We start from the raw sequence: 18,796 nt of genomic DNA on the forward strand, positions 1-18,796 counted from the left end.
CACGGCTCCCTCGCACGACCCTTACCTTCCTGCCTGACAGGTACATAATTATCAAGGACACTCAATAGTTGCCCCTTGAACAAGTTCCACATATCCTTTACACTCTTGCCTTGGAGTCTACTTTTCCAAGCCACACATCCTAAGTCATGCCTCACCGCATCATAATTTCCCTTACCCCAACTGTAACTCTTGCCCTGTAGTACACACTTATCCCTCTCCATCACGAGTGTAAAAATCACCGAATTATGGTCACTATCCCCAAAGTGCTCACCTACCTTTAATTCTAACACCTGGCCTGGTTCGTTACCCAGAACCAAATCCAGTATGGCCTCACCTCTTGTTGGCCTGTCTACATATTGTGTCAGGAAACTCTCCTGCACACATTGAACAAACACTGACCCATCTAACGAACTTGAGCTATAGCTTTCCCAATCAATATCAGGAAAGTTAAAGTCCCCCATAACAACCACCCTATTACTGTCACTCATCTCCTGAATCACCTTCCCAATCCTTTCTTCAATGATTCTAGGACTATTAGGAGGCCTGTAAAAGACTCCTAACAGGGTGACCTCACCTTTCCTATTCCTAACCTCAGCCCAAACTACCTCAGATGGCAAGTCCTCATCCATCGTCCTTTCCACCGCTGTAATACTATCTTTGACAAGCAATGCCACACCTCCCCCTCTTTTACCCCCACCTCTGACCCTACTAAAACATTTAAATCCCGGAACCTGCAACAGCCAATCCTGTCCCTGTTCTAGCCATGTCTAGTAGTTGTGGGGAAGTGAAAGAATGTTCTCAGGGGTCAGCAAGAAGGGCACCCAAGAACAAGCTCTGGAAAGTATGCCAACCTTTCTCCACCCCACATGCCACTGAGCTTTCCCCATATCACAGACACTGAATGACGTGAAGAATGTTGAATGTTTATACAGCCTTACTGTATAAATTTCCCCTTGTAAGTGGGAAATTTATACAGTAAAGTTTAATAGCATTGCTTGTGTTATTTATTGTCTCAATGTCAACAAAATGCACTTTGAGACAAAAAAGTTAGTCAAATGGTTGCCTCTTCAATTTGATGGTCCAAAACAAACAAACCAAAAATGATGTAAAAGCGATAGGATTGTGAAAATTGCTCGTTGAAAATGGACTGATATCCATTTAGTTCATCTTCTACCATCCTGGCAGTTGCATGATGCAGTAATAATGAAGGAAGTGTGGGAATCAATTTCAATTAATGTATCGACAACAAAACCAGACAGGATGTGAGTAAAAACTCATTGGTGAGAACCATATATCTTATTCTTCCCAAGCACGCTACACTTGCCGCAAGTCCTCTCAAATTACTCACATACATTGTAATGGTGCCATGTAACACTGCTTCAGGATAATAGGATGCAGGCTCTCATTCAACATTCTTCACGTCATTCAGTGTCTGTGATATGGGGAAAGCTCAGTGGCATGTGGGGTGGAGAAAGGTTGGCATACTTTCCAGAGCTTGTTCTTGGGTGCCCTTCTTGCTGACCCCTGAGAACATTCTTTCACTTCCCCACAACTACTAATATCAAAACAACCCGAAAAGTAAGCAAGAAAGAAATCCACAATTTCAAACAATGGGGATTGCTGCCTGAAAGAAAAAAAGAGATCAAAGCAATTTATCAGGGTATTCACTGTGATTTCCTTCTCATCAGTTAAATCATGCTCTGTGTGTTATTTGTTTGTAACAGAAAGGAGTCTGGTATTAAGAATCACCCTCTGATGTTGCTTCTCTCAAGAAAATAGCTGCTGAAGTGAAAGGACAGTACTTGTAATCTCCATTCTTAACTCCACACATTGCTTCACCTGTGCAGAACATATCTTGTGAATGAAGAGTGTGTGCTCATTCACAGCACTCAGACAGAATGCATGAATAATTGATCAACTCATGAAGCAGCCTCTCCTGAATAGCTGTGGAATTTTGCCTGAGCTCTGACTCTATGACTCACTGTAATATGATGCTAAAGCAATGCAAATTGTACAGTCCTTTCCTAAAGACATAGGAGAACACCTGGGTGTCACAGCAACAGTCAAAATCATGTCAAAATAAGTCAAGTCGTCGTGCTCCAAAAATGAATGCTGGCTTGTTTATAAGCACTTATTCCAGTGACAGGAGTGTAATTAGTTGACTCGCAGAATAGGGTAGAATTCTTAATATGTTTTGAAAGGAGAGACATTGCTGAGCTTCTCGTAATGTGTTCTCAAAGGCTTTATGGCCTGAATGTTCCTATATCCTATAGCAAATCTGAGAACGATTTATTTTCCAGCATTGGTTGTAACAATGATATTTTTTGAAAAATATAAAGTGACTCTTCAGCCAAGAAGCAAATTCACCGTGAACAGAGATGAGAAGATCAGAAATCTGACTCTTGGTATGTATGAGACTATGTTACAAGAGGCCTCTCTGTCCCATGAGGACAAGCTTCTTTGTTGCAATGTTATTTCGCATGGTATTTGAACACATTAGCTGGAGCGCGACCCCACTGAGAACAGGTGCCTCCGCATACCTCAAAGAGAAGGCAAACATCATTTCAACCAGAAATAATCTTAATGGTGTGGAATTAAAATTTATTCCTGGTTGGTTTTATCTCCATTGATTTATTTGAAGTGTAAAATGAGAAGGAGGTGATTAAATCCAGCTTTCTGCTTTGTATTATGTTATTTCCATGCATGTGAAAATGGATTTACATGGTGCTCATTGCTATTGCTAGATAGAAATTCTTTAAATAAAACAGGGCAAGAGACTCATAGGCTAATACATAGGCTAATCTTGTGGGAGGAGAAGGTAGCAGCTAATACCATACCGCTGACAGCTTATTTGATCTTTGTGATATAGATACTGGTCACTTCCTTCTAAGTGGTTAGTTCCAGTTCTGTGTCATTACTATTATTGACTAACCATTGAAGATGCCATTTTTAAAACAGCTTGCAATGACTTTATTTAATACCTAACTTAAAACAAAACAAATTAGTTTACATGTGTCCTCAGAAATTCCAGTTGAATTCAGATTATTTATTCAAAAGCACTCATGACATCTCCGCTCTGCAGGGCAACTATTCTGGTCTATGACGGAAGTTAAACATCCAGAATGTAATCATTAAGCTCAGGCTGGGTGTGGTTGATTTGTTGACAGCTGAACATCCGATCTTCACAGACCAATGAAAATGAATGTTGTCTCTTCATATAAATTGAATAATAGATAACGCATTATGTCAATTGACCAATGTTTTTTACATCCACTAAATGTAACAGTGACTACCCCCTAAGTGCTTGCTCTTTACTGTAGTGGAGGAAGCCTGCATCAATAAATTCTAATTGACCTCTATTAAACTGCTTGGTGAATGCTAAAATGAGATAACTAGCTACAGGTAGTTTTACCCCAGCGTTGTGCAAAGGATTGCAAAAGTCTTGAGTACCTTGAGCAAATGTGCAAATGAATGATATAGCCAGTAACAGCAGTCCCAGTTAAGCCCAGAATGCCTACTCATATCTACTATTTTTAAATTTCAAAAATATGCTTTATTCATAAAATAAATTTTTGCATACATACATAGTCACAATATGCAGCTAGGTTCTGTACAGTTGCATATCAAGTAAACAAACAAAACATTGGACTTTGACTCTAATCAAAAATAACCCACAGATCTCTTTTATGCGTACAATACTGATATTTACATATATCTGAGACACAGGGAGAGTCTGATAACTGAACAGACTCCCATTTACCTTCAACAAGTCAGTGCTCTTTCCCCATTGCATTTTGGCAGCAGCTATTCCAAGCTTTAGCTGTGTCCCTCAGTATGTTGTCCTGGACCGTGGAATGTGCCAGTCTGCAACACTCGGCTGGGTTCAACTCCTTGTTCTGGAAGACCAGCAAGTTTTGGGCAGATCAAAGAGTGTTTTCACCAAGTTGATGGTCTTCCAGACGTAGCTGATGCTTTTCTCAGTGTTCCTCCTGGGGAACAGACCGTAGAGCACTGAGCTACTAGGGACAAACCTCAACAAAAACCATTGCCCCAGAATGTCCGTACACATCTGCAATTAAATCAACTTTTCTCTAACTTATTTAAGTTCTAATGTTAGTTTTATAAACAAGGTACATCTGCTATGGAGTTGAGAGTGTGGTGCTGGAAAAGCACAGCAGTATCCAAGGAGAAGGAGAATCGACATTTCGGGCATAACCCATTCATCAAGAATGAAGCTTGTGGACAGGAGAGGTGAGAGATAAATGGGAGGGGGGTGGTGCTATGGTGGAAAGTAGCTGGGAACGTGACAGATAGATGAAGGTGGGGGAGAAGATGTTAGGTTGGACAGAAGGGTGGAGTGGATAGATGGGAAAGGTGAGGGACAGGTCAAGAGGGTGGTGCTCAGTTGGAGGGTTGGAAGTGAGATAAGATGGGGGGAGGGGAAACGAGGAAACTGTTGAAATCCGCATTGATCCCATGTAGTTGCAGAGTGTCAAGGTGGAAGATGAGGCGTTCTTCCTCCAGGTGTCAGGTGGTTAGGGTTCGACGATGGAGGAGCCCAGGACCTGCAGATTGGGAGGGGGAGTTGAAATGTTCAGCCATGGAGCGGTGGGGTTGGTTGGTGCAGGTGTCCCAGAGATGTTCTCTGAAACAATCCACAAGTTGGCGACCTGTCTCCCCGATATAGAGGAGACAGACGGATGAGAGTGTCAATGGAAGGATACTGATGTCCATAGTGAAGATAGGGCATAAAGGACCGGGGAAACAAAAGTCTTGGAAGAAGTGAAAGACGTGGGTGGTGTCCTGAATGTAGGTGGGGAGTTCCTGGACGAAAGGGGTCAGGACGGTGTCAAGTTATGCAGAGATGAGTTCAGTGGGTCAGGAGCAGGCTGAGACAATGGGTCGACTGGGAAAGTCAGTTTGTGAATCTTTGATAGGATCTGTATACAAGTATAATGTTGTGGTCATGTAGCAGATGCTGATACACAAGTATATTCAGTGAAAACAATCCTTACATTCTCACGTAGTGGGGCAAATAATTTACTGCAATGTAATATTCAATAAATACCCTGAAGACAAATGACCTTGCAGCTATTTACAGTACGTCCACTCATTTTACACTTCCTTGTATCAGATGGAATTGTTGGTCGCACCTTTGCCCCTGAGTCATAACTTGTGGTTTGCTGTACAAGTGTGTTATCTAAACTGACAGTGCTGTATTGCAGAATTACTGCATTACGAAAGATGGTGTCTTTTTGGTGAGATTGTTAGACTGAAATCTTCTTTGCATTTTGAGGCTTTAAAAAGCATTGTGGCGTAATTCAGAGAAAAGCAAGCAAGTTCTACCAATGACTTGGCCCACCACAAGAAGAAATTTAGAATAGTTGTTTCTTTCATTTGTTGTTTGTTTAATATTGATGTTGCAAGTCACTGTATGCTTAAAAAACAAAACAATGGCACTTCATACTTCACTGATTCAAAACAATTTGAGCAATTCTCAGATGTGTAATATGCTATATAAATTTAAGCTTTTGCTTATTATTTATGCTTTAAGCATCTGTTGTGATGTTAAATTTGACATCCTAAATTTCTTATTCATTATTACTAATAGGTTACACATTGAGGCAGTTCATTCCTTCTGATGTAACATTGTTTTTGCTAATAATGTAGAGAGGCCAAATGGAGAAATAAACATAGAAAGTACAAAGGAATTTCACATTAGGCTGCTTTTTATTTCATTTTGGTGGATGTATCTTACTGTTCATAGATTTCTGGAACTTAGATTCTTCTGAGTAGTGTCTTAGGCCCAACCATCTTCAGTTGTTTCATCAATGATCTTCCCTCCACCATAAGGTCAGTAATAGGGATGTTTGCAGATGAATGCACAACGTTCAGCACCATTCCCAACCCCTCAGACACTGAAGCATTCAGTGCAACAAAGACCTGGACGATATGTACATTTAGGCTGACAAGTGGCAAGTAACATACATGCCACACAAATGTCAGGCTGTGATCATCACTAATAAGAGACAATCTAACCACCACCCTTTGACATTCAATGTTACCATCACTGAATCCCCCACTACCAACACCATGGGAGTTATCATTGATCAGAAACTCAACTGGACTCCACACATTAAGGCAGTGGCTACAAAAACAGGTTAGGAATACTGCGGCGAGTAACTCACCTCTTGACTCTCGAAAGGCTGTCCACCATCTACAAGGGACAAGTCAGGAATGTGATGGAGTAGTGCCCACTTCCCTGAAGGGGTACAGCCCCAACATCCCTCAAAAAACTTGACACCATCCAGGACAAATCAGCATGATTGATGGGCATTGTATCCACAAACATCCACTTCTGTCACCATCGATGCTCAGTTGCAGCAGTGTGTACTATCTACAAGATGCATGCAGAAATTCACCAAAGATCCTCAGATAGCACCTTCCAAACCCACTTCCATCTGGAAGGACAAGGGCAGCAGATATATGGGAACACCACCATCTTCAAGTTTACCTACAAGCCACTCACCATCCTGATTTGGAAGTATATTGCCATTCCTGCACGTCGCTAGGTCAAAATCCGGGCATTCCATCCCTAATGGCATTGTGGGTCAACACACAGTAAGTGGATTGCAGCATTTAAGAAGATAGCCAACCACCACTTTATCGAGGGCAACTAGTAATGGGCAATAAATCCTGGCACAGCCAGTGAGACCCACATTCCACAAATGAATAAATAAAACAAAGATTAATGAATTTTCATAGACTCATTGTCTATCTGAAATTCCGTTTCAAACTGTCATTAGTTCGCCATTTTCAAATAAGGATAGTACATATTGCTGCAGCTGAGCGTCGGTGGTGGAGGGAGTGGATGCTTGTGGATACAGTGCCAATCAAGCATGCTGATTTGTCTTGGATGGTGTCAAGCTTCTTGAGGAATGTTGGGGCAGCACCCATCCAGGCAAGTGGGCTGTTCTCAATCATATTCCTGACTTATACCTTGTAGATGATGGACAGGCTTTTGGGAGTCAAGAAGTGAGTTACTCGCCGCAGTGTTCCTAACCTCTGACCTGAATTCTGGATTACTTTACTTGAGTGAGATGTTCAATAATAGAACTTGAATTATTTCAGGTTCTTAAACATTGAACATTTAGATATTATGAAATTTACTTTTGGAAAAGACAGAGGGTAAGACTTTGAGCTTTAATGTCAAATCACACCTCCGGTAGATTATAAGCAAGGATTGGAAACAGACTGTAAAACCTAGTGTATCATTATACTTGGAAGTTTCTAGATTTTAACAATAGCAGAAAGACAATGATAAAAGCTATAATGTATGGAGAAAGAATCAAACTGTGATCTGTTGATGGACTGTAGTTATTTTAAAATTGAAAAACTATCTCTGAAAACAGGCAGCCACTGTGTGATCTCCAGGAAGAGATAAATAAACCTACAATTGTCATTGCATGGGTTCTTTGTGGGAATGATGTCTATGAGTTAAAGAGCAATGTCAGTTTGAATCAGGTATAATTAATGCGTTTACTATTAACCAAAGTATAACAATTACATTTTCCTTGGTGCACTTTCACCTTTATCAACACTGTGATTTAAACTGTCTGATTTGTTCAGATCTTTGATACAAATTGTTTTAAGTTTGGGTTTTGAATTTTGAGGTAGTAATATATGAATGTCTGAAGGATATAATTAACTTGTGCAGATTTTTGTAGCCATGATGATGTTTCTTAAAAATGGTTTGTGAGGGCTATTTTGGCAGGCTAATGGATTTGTGTTTACATTAGGATTTTACAAGTTAGCAGAATTAACCATTATCTTTTAAGGTCTGTTAGAAAGTTAGGAGTTTTTGTTTTAAGTTTAAGGAAACATGCATAACTCAGTTGGAAGGAATTTTGTTTCAGTTTTACTACGTTTTGGCCAATTCTATGAAATCCTTGCATGGAGGTGCATGAGTACTGTACTGCTTCTGAGGGGAGAATATCATACATTAGACTATCTAGATTAAAGAGTTCACAATGATTCCAGATGGAAGTGTTGGGATAAAACCCTGAAGATGAATTACGTTGTTGAAAATCAGTGTATGACAGATAAAGCCACTTGAGAAATTAGAGAAATTGATTGTGGTGTTGGTAAAGGAATATTTTTGGATTAAAGACAAATTTGAAGTAAAGGATAAGGCTGAAGCATTTGCAACAATCTTCAGCCAGAAGTGCCTATTGGATGATTCATCGCGGTCTACTCCACTAAGCCCCAGCAATACAGATACCAGTCTTCAGCCGATCTGAAGACTAAGAAATAGTTGGAGGCTCTGGATAGTGCAAAGTCTATGGGCCCTGACAACACTCCAGCAATAGCACTGAAGACTTGTGCTCCAGAATGTGCCATTACCCTAGCCAAGCTCTTCCAGTACAGTTATAACTCTGCCAGCTACATAATAATGTGGAAAATTGGCCAAATATATCCTGTACACAAAAAGCAGAAGAAATCCAACCTGGCCAATCAGCCTACTCTCTATCATCGGTAAAGTGATGGAAGGTGTCATCAACAGTGCTATCAAGCAGCACCTACCCAGAAATAACCTGCTCAGTGACATGCAGTTTGGGTTCCGCCAGAGCTACTCAGCTGCTTCGTTCAAACATGGACAAAAGAACTGAATTTCAGAGGTGAGGTGAGAGTGATAAACCTTGACATCATGCTACATTCAACTGAGTGTGGCATCAAGGAGCCCTAGCAAAACTGGAATCAATGGGTATTGAAGGCAAACTCCCTGCTGGTTGGAATCAAACCTGGTATTTAGGAGAATGGATCTGGCTGTTAGAGGTCAGTTATCTCAGCTCCAGGACATCTCCACAGGAGCTCCTCAGGGTAATGTCCTCAGCCCAATCATCCTCAGCTGCTTCATCAATGACCTTGTCTCCATTTTCACAAAGCTGGTCCATTTTTCTAAAAGCTGTTCCTTTCTCAAGGATGCTGTATCCTTGATTTCTTTTCAGAGGGGTCATAAAACACTATAGGCTCTGATTCGACTGGTTTGGTACAGAGATGAAAAGGGTATTGGGAGGCTTTTTTGTTAATTCATAAACAGATAAGATTTTAGGCCACAGCTTTCTGGTTGGCCTTTGTGTGGAACAGCAGAAAATGGATGAGATACTAAACAAGTATGTTGCATCAGTACTTACTGTGGAAAAGGACATGGAAGTTATAGAATGTAGGGAAATAGATGGTGACATCTTGCAAAATGTCCATATTACAGAGGAGGAAGTGCTGGATGTCTTGAAATGCATAAAAGTAGATAAATCCCCAGGACCTGATCAGGTGTACCCTAGAATTCTGTGGTAAGCTAGGGAAGTGATTGCTGGGCCTCTTGCTGAGATAGTTGTATCATCGATAGTCACAGGTGAGGTGCCGGAAGATTGAAGGTTGGCTAACGTGGTGCTACTGTTTAAGAAAGGTGGTAGGAACAAGCCTGAGAACTATAGACCAGTGAGCCTGATGTCGGTAGTGGGCAAGTTGTTGGAGGGAAACCTAAGGGACAGGATGTACATGTATTTGGAAAGGCAAGGACTGATTAGAGATAGTCAGCATAGCTTTGTGTATGGGAAATCATGTCTCACAAACTTGATTGAGTTTTTTGAAGAAGTAACAAAGAGGATTGATGAGGGCAGAGCGGTAGATGTAATCTATATGGACTTCAGTAAGGCGTTCAACAAGGTTCCCCACGGGACATTGGTTAGCAAAGTTAGATCTCATGGAATACAGGGAGAACTGGCCATTTGGATACAGAACTGGCTGAAAGGTAGAAGACAGAGGGTGGTGGTGGAGGGTTGGTTTTCAGACTGGAGGCCTGTGACTAGTGGAGTGCCACAGGGATCAGTGTTGGGTCCACTACTTTTTGTCATTTATATAAATGATTTGGATATGAGCATAAGAGGTATGGTTAGTAAGTTGTGGATTATACCAAAATTGGAGGTGTGGTGGACAGCGAAGAAGGTTACCTCAGATTACAACAGGATCTTGATCAGATGGGCCAATGTGAAAGCAAGTCTTAGCAGGACCTATACACTTAATGGTAAGGTCCTAAGGAGTGTTGCTGAACAAAGAGACCTTGGAGTGCAGGTTCATAGCTCCATGAAAGTCGAGTCACAGGTCGATAGGATAGTGAAGAAGGCGTTTGGTATGCTTTCCTTTATTGGTCAGGGTATTGAATACAAGAGTTGGCAGGTCACATAGCGGCTGTACAGGACATCGGTTAGACCACTGTTGGAATATTGCATGCAATTCTGGTCTCCTTCCTATTGGAAAGATGTTGTGAAACTTGAAAGGGTTCAGAAAAGATTTACAAGGATGTTGCCAAGGTTGGAGGATTTGACCTATAAGGAGAAGTTGAATAGACTGGGGCTGTTTTCCCTGGAATGTTGGAGGCTGAGGGTTGACCATATAGAGGTTTACAAAATTATGAGGGGCATGGGTAGAATAAATAGACAAAGTCTTTGCCCAGGTGAAGGGGAAGAACTAGAGGGCATAGGTTTAGGGTGAGAGGCCTAAGGGGCAACGTTTTCACGCAGACGGTGGTACGTATATGGAATGAGCTGCCAGAGGAAACAGTGGAGGCTAGTACAATTGCAACATTTAAAAGGCATTTGGAAAGGGATATGAATAGGAAGGGTTTGGATAGATATGGGCCGGGTACTGGCAGGTGGGGCTAGATTGGCTTGGGCTATCTGGTCGGTGTGGACAAGTTGGACTGAAGGATCTGTTTCCGTGCTGTACATCTCTACGACTCTAAGTAACCTGTATAATGAAAGGGAAGTGGTCAGTCCTAAAAGCTGAAATCTTGGTTGAGTAAGTTCAGTAGTAGGCCATGTGGAAACAGATTGCTAGACTCTCTCTCCTTCTGCCCTTCTAGTTTCAACCTGGAAACCTCTGTTTCAGTTTTACTCTATGTTTACGGGGTTCGTTTATTGGGACTGTTGTATATTTTCAGAACAGCATAATTAAGCCTAGTTTGGATAGACTGAGTTCTGTAGGTATTCTATATTCTGTTCTTGTGTTACATTCTGTAATTTTATGAATACATTTTTGTCTTTTTAAAACCTGGTAGTCACCCTTGCTAACTTACTCTGGGTAATTTTCACTGTACAGTTACCTAAACAAAATGTAAAGTTGTGGTCTGGGCTGTTTGCTTAAGAATATTTTGAGTGGTCTGGCCTCATCCATTACAGATTGGGGGCTCTTTGCTGGAATCAAACAGCGAGTGGTAGGTGCTTGACACTTTATTTCGGGTATTAGTTTGGTTGGGTCAGCAAAGCTTGGAATAGCAATGGTTCTTTCAGTTGCCAAGAGCTTTCTGGAGGTGGACGACATAAATTTAGTAGTTCTACAAAAGGTGAATAAGATTAAGCTGCAGGAAGTTGTGGACAAGCTGGGGTTGGATCTGCCTGCTTCTGTGAGGAAAGGAGAGATAATTACAGCAGCAACTCAGCATTTAAACTTGCCGGAAAATCCATCAAAATCTATAGAGATGGCAAGAATTCAATTGCAGATGAAGCAGCTTGAGTTAGAGGTCAAGGATAAGGAAAGGACAGCAGAACTGAAACAGCTTGAGTTACGATTAAAAGCAGAACAGAAGGAAAAAGAGAGAGCAACAGAAGACAAAAAAAGAACAAAGATCTTTTGCAGAAGAGAAAGAAAAGGATAGAGTGTTTGAACTTCAAAATTTGACACTTAAAAAGGAAAGTCAGCTTAAAAGGCTGGAGATGAAGGCTGAAGGCAAGTCTAGTGAGGAATAGAGTGAGGATGAGCAAATCCATGGTGGGTGAAAGCCTGATGAGAAGCTGTTGAAGTATGTTCAAGCATTTCCTAAATTTCATGAGAAGTATGTAGAAGCCTGTTACATCTCATTTGAAAAAGTGGCTTAACAATTGCAGTGGCCAGTGACCATGTGGGTTTTGTTGATTCAAACCAAACATGTAGGTAGAGCTAGTGAGGTCTCTGCATCACTATCAGAGGTGGTATCTAGGGAGTATGAGGAGGTGAAAAAAACTATCTTAAGTGCAGATGAGCTTGTTCCAGAAGCCTATAGACAATGTTTCAGGAATCTAAGAAGGGACCCTGCTCAAACCTACATTGAGTTTGAAAGGAGCAAACAAAGTGATTTTGATAGGTGGATAAGAGCTTCAAACTTAGAGCAGAGACTAGATTAGAGGGGTGCTGGAAAAGCACAGCAGGTCAGGCAGTATCTGCGGAGCAGGAAGAATCAATGTTTCAGGCAACAGCTCTTCATCAGTCCTCACTTTTGCCTCAAAAATAGAGCAAACTTACGATGCCCTTAGAGAGGTGGTTATTTTGGAGGAGTTGAAAAATTCACTGCCTGATGCAGGGCGAACTCATGTGGAAGAGCAGAGAGTTAAAACAGCAAGGTTATCAGCTGAAGGGGCTGATGGTTATGAGCTGCTTCATAAAACATGGTTTGACTTCCAGAATCAATTTCAGTCCATGACGGACAGAAATTGGGGCAAAGAGAAATCCTCACATGGAAAGGGAAAAGTAGATCTCAGTGAAGATCATAAGGACAACTTACCACAGGGTAAAAGGAAACCCTTGAAGGGGACAAAGACAGTAAAAAGCTCCTGTGTTTTCATTGTAATAAAGTGGGCCACTTGAAATCATAGAGTTGGTGGGCTAGGAGAAAGCCAGATGGAGGAAAACAGGACAAGCCTGGAAGTTTAGTTGGCATGGTAACAAAAAGCACAGTCGAAGCTAGAAAGCTGCATCAGAGGTTGATTAAGGAGAAGGTGCCAGATCTGCTTAAAGAATATACCTGCAAAGGTAAAATTTATTCACATTGGCCAGGAGTAGCAGGTAAAGAGGTTACAATATTAAGGGACATAGGATCCTCTCAGTCCATGATGCTGAACGATGAGGAGATATCTACACCTGAGGGACTATTGCCAGAAAAGGTACACCAGGAATTCATGGTGAGACAAAAAGTGCTCAATTATGTAGAGGCTAGAGTATCCAGAGAAGAGTGGAGAATTTGTGGGAGGAGTACTGGACAAACTCTCAGCTCCAGGAATACAATTTGTCCTTGTAAATAATATAGCTGATTCACTGGTAGGTGTGCTGCCAACTCTCGTTGAAAAGCCAGTGAAGACTCAAGCAACTGAAGCACAGCAGGAATCTGATCTAAGAATCTTCCCTGATTGTGTAGTAACAAGATCACAGAGTCACAATTTGAAGGAGGAGAGATCAAAAGGCACAGATAAGGAAGCTGAAATGTTATTATCAGAGACTGTTTTTGATCAGGGAAGTGGGACAGAGCAGGAGCAAATAGGTAAACATGAAAGTACTTTTAGCTCTGCTAAGCTGATTGAATTACAGTAGAAAGATGAAAATGTAAAACGGTTTTATCAAAGAGCATGTACAGAGGAGAGTGAATGCATTCCTGTGTATTATTACTGGAAAAATTATGTCTTTAGGAAGAAGTGGAGACCATGACACATTCAAGCAGATGAAAAATGGATAGAGATTCATCAAATTGTTCTGCCAGTAGGGTATAAAAAGGAGGTGCTGCGAGTGGCTTATAAGCTACCACTTGGAGGTCATTTAGTAGTGAGAAAACACAGGCTAAAATACAAAGACGTTTTTACTGACTTGGACTACACAAGGACGTAGTTGAATTTTGCCTGACATGTCATACATGTCAGCTAATTGCAAAACCATAGGCAGTGATAAACTTTTAATACCTATTCCCACATTTGAGGAACCTTTCATAAGAGTGTTGATTGATTGCGTAGGTCCTGTACGTCAAACAAGAAGTGGGAATAAGAATTTATTAACAATAATGGATATATTGACAAGATTTCCCAAGGCAATCCCATTGCACATTATCACAGCTAAAAGAGCTTTGGAGAATTAATCAAATTTTTCAGTAGAAACGGACTACCAATAGAGATCCAGTCAAGGGTCAAACTTCACATCCAAACTATTCAAGGAGGTTATGGATAGCTTGGGAAAAACTGCGTGCCATCCATAATCGCAGGGAGTGCGAGAGAGGTGGCATCAAACAGTAAAGACCATGTTGAGGGTTTATAGTCAAGACTATCCAGATGATTGGGATAAGGGAGTTCTATTTGTACTTTTTGTGATCAGAGATGCACTAAATGAATTGACCAAATTCAGTCCATTTGAATTAATTTTTGGGAATGAAGAAAGAGGACCATTAAAATTGATTAAGGAGATATTAATAAGTCAGAATTCAGAAACCACACATTTGGACTGTGTGTCAAATTTTAGAGAATGATTAAATAGAGTTGGGGAGTTGGCTAGACAGCATTTAAAAGTATCACAGCATACAATGAAACAAGAAGTGAATAAGAAATCAAAAATTTGCAATTTTTCCATTGGGGAAAAGGTATTAGTGTTACTTCCAGTGATAGTGTGAACCTTTAAAAGCAAGGTTTTTTGGATCTTATCAAATCGAGAGGAAATTGACTGAAGTGAACTACTTGATAGGCACTGCAGACAGGAAGAAATCTCACAGAGTGTGTTGTGTGAATATGCTCAAAAGGTATTTTGATAGGGAAGGAAAGCAAGAGGAGAAAGTGTTAATGATTACAGCACAGAAGGAAGAACCAAGTTCAGAGGATTAATCAACAGAAATATTCAACAGTTGAGAAAGAGACTTTGAGCTTGGTGTTGGCATTACAACATTTCAGTGTTTATATTACCAGCAATACATCTGAGACAATCATATACACTGATCATAACCCATTGACATTTGTGGAGAAATTTAATAAACAATAGTTGATAGACAATAGGTGCAGGAGTAGGCCATTTTGTTCTTCGAGCCAGCACCACCATTCATTATGATCATGGTTGATCATCCTCAATCAGTATTCTGTTCCTGCCTTATCCCCATAACCCTTGATTCCACTATTCTTAAGAGCTCTATCCAACTCTTTCTTGAAAGTATCTAGAGACTTGGCCTCCACAGCCTTCTAGGGCAGAGCATTCCATACACCCACCACTCTCTGGGTGAAGAAGTTTCTCCTCAACTCTGTTCTAAGTGGCCTACCTCTTATTTTTAAACTGTGTCCTCTGGTTTGGGACTCACCCATCAGCAGAAACATGCTTCCTGCCTCCACAGTGTGCAATTCTTTAATAATCTTATACGTCTAAAACCAGATCCCCTTTCAGTCTTCTAAACTCAAGCGTATACAAGCCCTGTCACTCCAACCTTTCAGCGTAAGGTAGCCCCACCATTCCGGAAATTTAAGGACAAAAATGCCAGGCTATTTAGGTGGAGATTGTTGTTGCAGCCATTCAATTTGACAATTGTACATGTGGCAGGTTGCGCAAACATGATTGCCAATGCATTGTTGAGACTCGAATGAGATACGAAGGCGTTTGGTGGTGGGTGTGCCACAGCCTGAATTCGAATGTGGTTGTACATGTTTGCATGTGTACAGTCAGTGTAGTGTATATGTGTGTATTTAGACTCCTAACCAATTTTATTTAAGGGGTTTTAAAAATGAAGCCATCTTTGGATATTGATGGTTCTATTTTTTAAGGGGGGAGGTGTCACAACGCTGGTCCTTTTTAATAAAAACTCCCTTTTCTCAAGGATACTGTGTCCTTAGTTCTTTTCAAAGGGGTCATAAAACACTCCAGGTTCTGAATCGACTAGTTTGGTACAAAAATGAAAAGAGTATTGGGAGGCCTTTTTGTTAGAATGTAAACAGATGAGACTTTAGGCCACAGCTTTCATGCTGTAGAGGTAACCTGTATAATGAAAAGGAAGTGGTCAGTCCTAAAAGCTGAAGTCTGGGTTGAGTCAGTTCAGTAGTGGGCGGTGTGGAAACAGGTTGTTGGACTCTCTGTCCCTCTGTCCTTCTAACTTCAACCTGGAAGACTCTGTTTCAGTTTTACTCTACGTTTAAGGGGTTTGTTTATTGGGACTGTTGTGTATTTTTGGAACAGCATAATTAAGTCTAGTTTGGATAGACTGAGTTCTGTGGGCATTCTATATTTTGTTCTTTGTGTTTCATTCTGTAATTTTGTGAATACATTTTTATCTGTTTTAAAACCTGGTAGTCAACTTTGCTAACTTGCTCTGGGTAATGTTCACTGTAGGGAGGAGAAAGTGAGGTCTGCAGATGCTGGAGATCAGAGCTGAAAATGTGTTGCTGGAAAAGCGCAGCAGGTCAGGCAGCATCCAGGGAACAGGAGAATCGACGTTTCGGGCATAAGCCCTTCTTCAGGAAGAAGGGCTTATGTCCGAAACGTCGATTCTCCTGTTCCCTGGATGCTGCCTGACCTGCTGAGCTTTTCCAGCAACACATTTTCAGCTCAGTAATGTTCACTGTACACTTGTCAAAACAAATTGCGAAATTCTCGTCTGGGCTGCCTGCTTAAAAATGTTTTGAGTGGTCTGGCCTAGTCCATAACACTGTCATAAGATCAGAAGTGGGGATGTTCACTGCTGATTGCACAATGTTTAGCTCAGTTCTTGACTCCTCAGATACCGAAGTAGTCCATGTTCAAATGCAACAAAATCTGGACAATATCAAGGCTTGGACTGAAAAGTGGCATGCAATATTTGACCCAGACAATGATCAACTCCAATAAGAAGCAATCTAACAATGCCATTGACATTCAATGGTGTTATCATTAGTGAATCCCCTACTATCAATATCCTGGGGGTTATCATTGACCATAAATCAGCTGGACTCACCTCCTAAATGCAGTGGCTACAAGAACAGATCAGAGGCTAGGAATACTGTGTTCAGTAACTCACCTCTTGACTCCCAAAGCCTGTCCACAATCTGCAAGGCACAAGTCAGGAGTGTGATGGAATAGTCCCCACATGCCTGGATGGGTACAGCTCCAACAACACTCAAGAAGCTTGACTCCATCCAGGATGATTGGCACCACATGCGCAAGAATCCACTCCCTCCACCACAGACTATCTACAAGATATACTGCAGAAATTCACCAAAGTTCCTCAGACAACACCTTCCAAACTCATGACTACTTCCATCTAGTCGAATTAGTACAGCAGATACATGTAAACCCCACTACCTGCAAATTATCTTCCAAGCCACTCACCCTCCTGACTTGGAAATATATTGTCGTTCCTTCATGGTCACTGGGTCAAAATCAAGTCACTCCCTCCCTCGTGACATTGTGGGTCAACCCACAGTATGGGACTGCAGCAGTTCAAGAAGGCAGCTCACCAACAACTTCTCAAGGGCAACTAGGGATGGGTAATAGATGCTGGTCAACCAGTGAGGCCCATGTCCCACAAATGAAAAAAAAACATATATTTTTATATGTGTTTAAAACTCTTTGAATTTGGAAACAGATTTATTGTTTATTCAAGTTTATCTCCACTTTTTTTGCATAATAAACTTCTGTTTATGATTAAAATAAAATTTGCACCAGTCTCAGTGAGGGCCACCTCATTAAAATGAAAAAATACTGAAATATGATATATCAAGCTAAGTCTGGGACTGACTCTGTCCTGTAATATAATCAACTGGTGTCAAAGCAAATGGTGCATTATCCAGAATTATTGCATTTGCTGGATTTAAGAGGAATCTTTGTCCTTTTTGATAGCATCTCCTTGATAACTTGTTATGAATTCTCTACCATAATTAGCTTGTACAGTTTTGGATTACTTGTTACTTTGGTTAGACCCTCAGCAAATGACTCAAAGATATCATGTTATTCTAGCCATTTGGTTTGTTTCCAGCGCTATCTTATTATTAATTTTTTTGTAATTATCTCTGTGCCTCGGTTAATCAGATTATAAATCATCGTTTCACTGGCTATTCAGCTGTTGACACTTTACTCACACCATCTGACACTTCTGATAACCTGCATAGACTTATTATTCAGCCTGTGGACAATCCTCTCACACCATCTGTACTATCTTTTGATCTCTCTGCCTATAAATTCTGTGCCTATTATTCTCCCTTCACTTCACCTGAAGGAGGAGCAGTGCTCCGAAAGCTTATGATTTCAAATAAACCTGTTGGACTATAACCTGGTGTCATGTGACTTATGACCTTTCTTGTCAAAGTAATAGCTATGTGGTGGTTCTTGACATACACCAGCTAAGTTGTGGTAAGTATATTGCTTTGAGTATTGCTAAGAGTTTTCTGGAAGTGCAATATATAATAGTGGATTATTTGGAACAAAGATAAACTGAGGGGTTTAGCAGATGAATGAAAGGCAGAGGTAAAAGCGGCACCTCCTCTGGATGAGGTAATTCAAGGGTTTGAAACAATATTTACAGCTGGAAGAAAATCAACCTGAGAATAGGATAACACTGTTGGAATTAGCTAAGATACAAATATAAATGAACAAACAAACTAGATTGAGACAGAAAGAAAAATGCAAAGATTAAAAATAGAGGAAAGAGCAAAACAGAGAAAAATCAAGTTAAGAAACCCTGAAATACACAAAAAAAATAGAAATTAAAGTGCTTTCATTGTAATAACCTTGGATATACCAAAGCTTATTGCTAGGTAGTAAACAGGAGACTGATTACAGAGTAGGAAAGTCTAAGGAGTCTTCAGAAAAGGAAGCATTAAGAAAGGAAAACTACAGAAGTGGGACAAAAAAATGTTTCCTTTAAATGTGTTAAAAAGGGAGAGAGGCTCAGGACAGTCATAAACATTCTTTTTCAAAAGGAACATCAAACCACTGGAGATCCTAAGTATTACATAAGAACATAACAATTAGGAGCACAGGCAGGCAATTCGGCCTCTCAAAC

The 18,796-nt window shown here is 40.7% G+C and overlaps 1 long non-coding RNA gene across 4 annotated transcripts in view; it reads left to right on the top strand.

Annotated features, from left to right (window-relative positions):
* Window positions 1-2,056: 2,056 nt before the first annotated feature.
* LOC122558940 (uncharacterized) overlaps window positions 2,057-18,796 on the top strand; it is an 84,459-nt gene continuing 67,719 nt past the window's right edge. For all 4 annotated transcript variants that reach the window (XR_015759377.1, XR_015759379.1, XR_015759378.1 and 1 more), the window contains exon 1: window positions 2,057-2,405. This is a non-coding gene — a long non-coding RNA (uncharacterized LOC122558940). The remainder of the gene's footprint in view (window positions 2,406-18,796) is intronic.

This window comes from Chiloscyllium plagiosum, unplaced genomic scaffold, assembly GCF_037043375.1.
Source record: "Chiloscyllium plagiosum isolate Xiang-an unplaced genomic scaffold, Cpla_swu_hap1 HiC_scaffold_14, whole genome shotgun sequence".
Taxonomy (NCBI): domain Eukaryota; kingdom Metazoa; phylum Chordata; class Chondrichthyes; order Orectolobiformes; family Hemiscylliidae; genus Chiloscyllium; species Chiloscyllium plagiosum.